This window comes from Stegastes partitus, unplaced genomic scaffold (genome assembly GCF_000690725.1).
Source record: "Stegastes partitus isolate 25-593 unplaced genomic scaffold, Stegastes_partitus-1.0.2 Scaffold353, whole genome shotgun sequence".
NCBI classification, from domain to species: Eukaryota; Metazoa; Chordata; class Actinopteri; family Pomacentridae; genus Stegastes; species Stegastes partitus.
The window spans coordinates 130,788-138,167 of record NW_007578084.1 but is presented as its reverse complement, the minus strand read 5'-3'; the positions used below and the strand labels follow the sequence as shown (position 1 = coordinate 138,167).

The 7,380-nt window shown below is 42.7% G+C and overlaps 1 long non-coding RNA gene across 1 annotated transcript in view; it reads left to right on the top strand.

The window, feature by feature from the left end:
- The first annotated feature begins 415 nt into the window (after window positions 1–415).
- Window positions 416–7,380, top strand: part of LOC103359080 (uncharacterized) — an 87,336-nt gene continuing 80,371 nt past the window's right edge. The window contains exon 1 of the long non-coding RNA XR_520287.1: window positions 416–1,003. This is a non-coding gene — a long non-coding RNA (uncharacterized LOC103359080). The remainder of the gene's footprint in view (window positions 1,004–7,380) is intronic.

Sequence of the window (7,380 nt, the reverse complement as noted above, 5' to 3'; positions counted from 1 at the left end):
ACTGATCCACACACAGAGACAGAGCGAGCAGTATTGATTTTGCTGTCTCCAGGCTGTTGAGAGTGTGTATACTTGTGTGAGTGTGTGTGTATAAAAGGGATTAAGGCCTCGCTCAGCTGAGATACCATCAGCCATCAACCCTGCTAGTCCGCTTCGGGCTTTCCCGGCTGCCGCATTGTCTATTCTGCTCCGCTATGTGAAAAATGTTGAATATCAACAATGGCTTTCAGTGGTGTATTGTTGAGTTTTTGTATGAACTAATCTTGCCTCAGTGAAAGAGACCTAGGGCTTGGACAAAACGTCTAGAGCCACAGCATTCCTAGCTGGCTCTCCCCTTGAACACTGAGCAGAAGGCTGGGGCTAAGGGAGGCAGAGTAGAGGGAAAGGCAGGCTGGAGGAGAGGCAGGGAGAGGGAAGAGCCGAGGCCGGGCTAGGAGCTCCAAGGCTGGGGGGTTAAGAGCATGACGGGCCAGGGGGAGGTTTGGGGGGTAAGAAAATGTGAAGGCAGGAAGGGCGGGGTGGAAAGGTGAGAGAAAGGTGAGGAAGATGGAGGCTGAGGAGAGGCCGCGAGGGAGATGCTGGAAGAGGAATGCTGTGCTGAAGGAAGGATGAGAGAGGAGCAGGAAGATAAAGTGATAGTGGAGAAAAAGTGTGAGTCAGCAGAGGCTTACAGGGGAAGAAACAGACATATATATATATATATATATATATTACTTTTCATGCATAGAGTCAGATAAGTGTAGGTGAGCTTTAAAACTGAAAAAGAAGCCTGCTAAGATACTGCATGTAGACTACGCTAGAGAGAAAAGAGAAAAGCACATGCAAAAAGACCACAAGAGAGGAAGAGAAACAGACAGAAATTCAGTATTACAGCGTTCTGAGTGGGGAGTCTGCTCTCCTTTTCCTGCCATGGATGTAATGCTGGTTTGGACAGCAGCTGACGTCCAATCAGACAACAGGACCGTGGCCCCTGTCATAATGACAACCATGACATCATGGCAAGGTAAGCTGACTGAAAGATTGGGTGAATGATTGACTGACTCTGTTAGCGACTGACTGCAGAACAGTTTGATCCGCTGTCTTATCCTGCCTTTTTCTTTTTCCTTCTCCTCTCCCATGCTGATTAAAGCATGCTAAGCCAAGAAAGAGTCCAGCTGTGGGTGCAGATGTAGAGTGAGTCAGGAATCTCTGTCTCCACGCAGGCCTTCCTGGCTGTGCTGGTGTTTTCATGCAGGTTTATCTTGTAGCGAAATGCCTGTGGTTCTGTGTGTCTCTGTGTGTTGCCATCTCTGTGGTCTCTCTCTCGGTGTGCCTCCTTCCTGTCCTGCTGTGTCTTATGGGTCTCCTGCAGAGATAGGAAGAGAGAGACAGAGGATGGGACGCAGTCAATATGATCTTTTCGTCTTCTTGTTTGAAGTTGACATATCCTGCATGTTCATCTTGGAGTTATGGCAGAGTAGCATCATGGTAAATTAGCGGTTTTCGGCACAGTTAGTTTGAAAAAAAAATATTTATCTGCATTGTATTTTCAGCTTCATTCATCCATCCAGAGCAAGTTTATGGCCCCAACACATTCACACAAGGAGCAGACCAGTGCAGCCCTCAGCTGTCTGTAGAACAGATGCTTTGCTTAGAAGCTCAGCAACTGTGTTCCACTTCCATAGCATATTGTTGGTGTTATGAGCTGCTTTTGATCATTTAAAACAGGATAGGATTCAATATTTTCACCTCCTTCAATTCATCAATCTGACTTAGGAATGACAAAACCGAAAGTGTGTTTTTTTGTTGATCTTGGTGTTTCACTGCCAAATATGTTTGGATTTAATTTTTCCTCTTTTCCTTTGCACATTGCATCAGTGTGTATAAACAGTGAACTTAAAACCCAAGGGTTTTTCTCCAATATGTCTGCTGATATCAGTGCTACAACTACAGGAACATTTATTATAATTTTGCATTCTTTCTTGTGTTAACACACTGCAAACTTAAAACCTTCTTGAATTAGCATGTAATGTAGAATTTGGGGCGTAGTTCCTGCTCAGATTTTTGCTCATATTTAAAAGTGACCTCTAAGTCTTCCTGCTTGTGCTCTCAGACCTGCAGACTGCAGTTTTGTGCTCTTCATCGTGCATCATGTGGAGACATTTAAGCTGTTGGAAGTGCCAAGAAGTTGTAAACCGAATTTCTCTCACATTTCTTTGCAGATTATACAAGGTGAAGATCTCTGATGGTTTTTCTGGCATTGGATTCTTCATATTTTCATATTTCTCATTTTTTTTCTCTTCAAAGCAGTGAATACATCCAGCAGAGTTACAGTTTTCTCTTTTGTACTGATTGTGGCACAAGTGCTTCGTGACGCCATTGTCACTTGCTTGTGTGTGGCACTGCGGGGTCGACAGGGTCAACGTGGTGTTTGTGTGTGTGTGGCAGTTTGGGGTCAGTTCCACAGAAACCTGGAACTGAGAGATGGTTGGCTTAACCCCTCACCCCCAACACACACACACACACACACACACACACACACACACACACAGACGCACACGGAAATGTGAACATCAGTGCAGTCTAATCGGCGGCCCCTGGTGATTTGTCCTCTCAGCTTGAAGCCCTGTCATTCCTCCCAGCTCTCCTCACAATTACAGCCCTGAACTGAACTAGAAAATCTGCTCCAATCTATCAATTAGTCCTGAGGCCACTTGCTGTGTGTGTGTGTGTGCGTGTGTGTGTGTCTGTGTGTCTGTGTGTGTGTGTGTGTGTGTCCATCCATACATATATTCTTGTGAGGACCAAACAGGAAGACTGAAGGTGGCAACAGATTGTGATTTTTTTAAATCTTTTTTTCTTTTGCATCTCTAAAGCATCGGTGTGTCAACATTCAACAAATACATATTTCTACCTTCTTGTAATTATTGTAAACAAATTAGGGGGAAGATGATTGTTAGCCTCACACCAATGCTCCTTAAAATTAAGACATTTATCCATTTCTCGAGTGCCTTTGGAGCGTGCTGCAAGTTATTGCTCTTTCTGTCTTTGGCCGTTCTGAAACGACTGAAGACGACATTTTGGAAGAGCTTTTTTTTTTTTTCTAGTTGTCAGAAACTTTAATTTTAGCTTCATTTATACTCAAAGCACCTCACCACCTTCCTATTTTGAGCCGTAAAGCACGGCAGAAGAGTTTGTTCCAAATTGGGAAAGACTGGGCCTGATGTTTAACTCCCTTTGTCTCATACATGTAATTTTTAAACATCAATACATCAGTGTTAAGTTACCATTATTAACTCGGTGCAATTATTGTAAACACATTTGTCCTTGTTGGAGGACAACAGTCAAGGTTCTCAAAGATCATCATGACGTGTTACACTGTAACGCAGAGTGGTTTTAGAAGGACTTAACAGTTAGTTTTATCTGCATTTACAGTGGAGCAAATCTGTCATGTATGTGTTGTAAACAAATACAAATGAGTGCTCACATTTTGTAATTATGGTAATTGTAGTGATATTTCAAAAGTAATATCGTAACATAAAAATAAAAATGGGACACTGTGGGACACTCTGTGGATGAAAACCCTTTCAGATGTCCTTTTTTAGTAGTTTTCATATAAAAAGTCCTAATGTTTTATTTTCTCACTAAATGTAGAACATGTAAGCATGCCTGATCGTAGCATTCCTACGCCCTCTGACTTGTCCTCATTGAGACATGCATGTCATAGGCCTATAAATAAAGAGTTGAAGACAGCCTCAGGTCCATAGGTTTAAAGTAAGGCAATGGAAAGTCCTCACAAGAGTAGCAAATCCAAATGAAAGTGGGCGTGTGTGAGGTGGGATAAGAGGACGGAGTGGACAGGGGAAGAGAAGAGAACACTGTGGTCAGAGCGGGATGCGGTGCGGGGGAGGAGGGGAGGTTTTCATTGCCAGGGGGGAAGGCAGGCCTGACTGGGCAGCAACAGAGACGCTTAGTGCCGCCTGGCTTCCTCCTAAAGACTCGGCCTCCTTTTCCCCCCGTGCATCTCGCTCCTGTGTCTCCTCTTTCTCCTCTGCCACCACTCTCTCCATCACTTTCCTCTCTCCTCCTTTTGTCCCTTCCTTCCTTCACCCTCCAGTTCCTCCCGCCTGGTCTCTTTTTCTTGCTCCATTCCTCCATTTCTCTCACTTCCATAGTTTTTTCTCCCTCCCTCCACGTCTGGGCCATTACAGACACTCAGCGGCGGGCTGAGAGGCGGGGGTGGGTGGCTGTGGTGGTAGGATGGGGAGATTGAGGGGGCACAAAAGGCCTGAGATGCAGCGGTCCAACGAGAGTGGCTGGCTTTGAAAAGAAGCCGGACGGCTTCTTAATGCAGCAAGTGGACGGACAGACTCGGATAGACAGACAGAGCAGATTCAGCCCTTTATCCTCATCCTTTAACTGATGCCTGTTTTGGCCAAAAAAGCACATCATCTGCCGTGTGCCCTTCCCTCTACGCCTGATGTTTTATCAAACACATTAAGATGCGATGGGGGGGATAGGTGGAGGGAGGAGGGAAAGAGGGTAATATAGCTGAAGGCCAGACACTTAACAGGTTGACAGAGAAAACTTTTCCGCTCCCTAAGAGGAGAAGCATACATGTGGATGGGATAGAAGAGTGTGTGCTTTCATTTCTTTCAGAGGTTGCCTCTCTTTTATTGTGCATTAAGACATTACACATTAGTGTTTTAGCGTTCCTGCTGCACAGCTGTTGTTCGGTTTAACGCTAAGGGACAGTGAATTTGGATGCAGCACATTAAGAGAGCTGAAAGTGCTGCTTGCAGGTTTTACAAAACTGCTTTTGAATCTGCAGCTCAGCTAATAAACTCACCGCACTAAAATGCAAACACGATCAGACTCGTACCTTGTAACAGCAATATTTTCAGTGGGGAACCTAAAGCTCTTTACTTTGTTGACTTTTTTTTTTTTTTTCTTGCAGTTAAGAGATAAAAAATAAAATAAAAATAAAGTAATTTTACAAATCCATAACTCTTTGTGACATTAATCTTTGTGACACACCATCAAGTACAAACAACACTTTTCTTCAAAAGCTTCAATTGTAAACAGATGAGCTGAATGGATTTACTGTCCAGCTCCCATCTTTTATCAACCTAATTCTCCGACCAATTATGGCAGTCTGTATTCGGCGGTATTATTTCACTCAGATGGGAGGGGTCCTCAAATGATATTTTCTGAATACCGTTTATTTACTTGCGTTGACTGTCTCTTTGTTGTGGGTGGTGTAGGAGTATTATTATGGATTTGGCTCTAAGAGCTTAGCTGGTCTGCGATTCTGATATCAGCTGGACTTTGATCAAATGCAACAAGCTCTAAATCCACTTTAATCAGCGCTGTGTTAGTTCACCAATGAGGAGACAACAACTGCAGCTCAGGGGCATTTCTGAGAAGCTGGGGAATAAACGCAGACTTATAGACACTTTTGTTTGTTCTAATACACTTACATTAATCTAAAGTTGCACTAAAGGCAATTCTGGAAATCCGTGTTGCTCAATGAACAAGCAGTAATAGTTACTGAATTATTTCTCATTTGGTATAGTACAGTTCCTACACTATGTAGGATTGTGCTAATTATTTGGTCCACATTATGTTTAAGAGCTACTCCTCCCAGAGATTTCCTGCCAGTTAAATCAAAGTGTAGCTGATGCAGTTTTACTCCCATATTAAATGTATTCATAACAACATTTAGGTGTAAAATACATAACTTTTCAGAGCTTTTAACTGTGAGACACCCACAGCACATTTTAAATCTGTCACAGGCTAATCATGGCATTCAACTAATTGTTGACAGAGATTAAACGGTTTCTGTTTATATGAAAATGTTACTGATTGTGCTATATCTTCAAAAAGAAAAAAAAAAGACTCTCTCCACTTAATGTCATAAAATACAGTTTTTATCTTGGAAAGAAGATGACACAAAATGAGTAAGTATCAAGGACTGGTTGTTTACTTTTATATTATATCTGTATCTAAAATTGCATCTGTTTGAAAGGATGAACAACTATTGCATTAGTATACTATACAATATTAAAACCAAAGAATTATTATATGATTGCTATAATTGCACTAATGGGTGTGTGTGGTTCAGGTGAGAGCAGGCCTCATGTGTCCCTGGGAAAAGAGTCGAGGGTCAAAGATGCTGTTTAAGTGCAGACCATTTAATGTTGGAGTAAATGTAGGAGTTAGTTTCTGGGCCCCTCGACCTTAAATTCTGCCTGGACTCACACTGTAGCTCAATTTATTCCTATCAGTTTGTGATGTGCTTGTTTAGGTTAAAGCACAATGAGGTTGACTAGATTTAGGGGTAGGGGAATCATGGTTTATGTTCAAAGTGCTGTTTATGAAGGGAAGAGGACATTTGTCATCAGTACAACAATCACAGTCAAGTTCACCCTGGAAAAGCTAAGAAAACCAACGGTCTTCCTCATGTTTTGTTGACCCATCCACCCACCCCTACCTCCTCTTAATGCTGTACTTTGGCACCTGCTTAATTTGTAGTGTTTGTCTTCAGAGGACACTTTTGGTTGTAGTTTGAGATAGTTAGATTTTTTGGGGGTTTCAGATCAGTTTAATGATGGTCAGCAATATTCTGTTAACCGCTTATCCCATTTGATTTTGTCGGCTGGATGCAAATGATTTATAGCTACGTTGTGCTTCAAACCCTGGTGACAATAAGAGTAACATGAACAGCTGAGTACATCCCTACATGATGTTCTAAAAGATGTACTTATATTTCTGTTGCTCCTCATGACTCTATGTCCCAAAAACTGAACGAATACTTAAATTAAATGAAGAAAGATGTGTTATTTATTTTTTAGATTTTCTTTTTCCTCTGCCTCACGGAAGTACAGCATTGTTCAGTCTGCAGCTATGTATTATAGAGTATTAGACCTCAGCGTGTGCGCATATTAGCAGAAGCACGGATAGACTATCAAACAAAGAGGTTATAAGAGATGAGAGAGGATGGGTTTATTGCACAACAATAGGTTTATAAGGCTTAAACTGATCTGCTGCATACCTACAACAACGGCCAAGCATACACACACACACACACACACACACACACACGGATGCAGGATTGCACATGTATGCATACAGCGACCTCACTCAACCTGAGCATGTGCCAACAAGTTACACACACACAGACGGAATAGCCAAATCCGGCTCGCCCTCTCCCAAGTCCAGCCAAGTCCATCTACTGTAGCCACACGCACACACACACACACACACACACACACTGCTCAACAGCCAAAACCCAGTGACACTCAGGCCAACACAGACACATACACATATGTAAAATGTGACCACACAGCTTAGCCCTCCAGTAAGACCCACAGAGCCGACTGCGTGTGTGTGTGTGTGTGT